Source organism: Notothenia coriiceps, unplaced genomic scaffold, assembly GCF_000735185.1.
Source record: "Notothenia coriiceps isolate Sejong01 unplaced genomic scaffold, NC01 NC01_scaffold00014072, whole genome shotgun sequence".
NCBI lineage: Eukaryota > Metazoa > Chordata > Actinopteri > Perciformes > Nototheniidae > Notothenia > Notothenia coriiceps.
In genome coordinates, this window is record NW_011346773.1 from 1801 (window position 1) to 2700 (window position 900).

Genomic DNA, 900 nt, shown 5'->3' on the forward strand with positions numbered 1-900 from the left:
ATACTGGTCTTCAGTGGTTAGAAAGAGCAGTTTAATGAATTTTTAAACAGAGAGCAGTGATATTATGTTGGTGATTATGTCCAAACACTAATGGCTATCCTTTAATGCTTCACCCTCAATATGTAGCAGCATCACAAAGTGCGTTCATTTTAACTTTGTTATTATTAAATAGACTACTTCATTTGGGTGTTTTATTCTGAGAGATAAGATATACCGTTTTTGACCAGAGGAAAAAGCAAAGATATTTCCCCTTAGTTTCATCTTGCACAGCTTACTGTTGTTGAGTTGCCTGCATTAGTTAAAGTGTTAAAGGAGTGAGATTACAGTGATTTAATTATGGGGTTTCTTTTGGGTTTTCTTTCCTCGTCCGCTTCAATGGTGTAAGGACAGAGAGTGGTGTGTACTGTTCAGCCTGTAAAGACCCCTGAGTGTGATATTAGACAATACATCTGATTCATTGATATTCTTGCAGCCTCTGATTACAAGAGATTACACTTAAGATGGAAACCACAGCAAAGAAAAAGCTAAATGGGAAAACTTAAAGTGTCTGTAAGTATCAGACAATAAAATAATTCTGTCACACTCTGAAATGTATTCTGCTCAGATCTCAAGTTTTATTAAAATCAGACATGAACTTCAGCAAACTCTTGATGCACTGTTACACAACTCACTTACAGACTTTTGTTAAATGATTGGTCAAAACAAAGACATTGCAGTATGCAGTACCAGGGAGGTAAACGTATATCTATGCTTGTTATGATCAGTCTGGCAGTGGCTCAGTCAGTAGGGGCTTGGACTGGGAGCCGTAGGATCGCCGGTTCAAGTCCCCGACCAGACCTAAATATGGAATGTGGACTGCTACTTGGAGAGGTCCCAGTTCACCTCCTGCCCTGCCGTGGT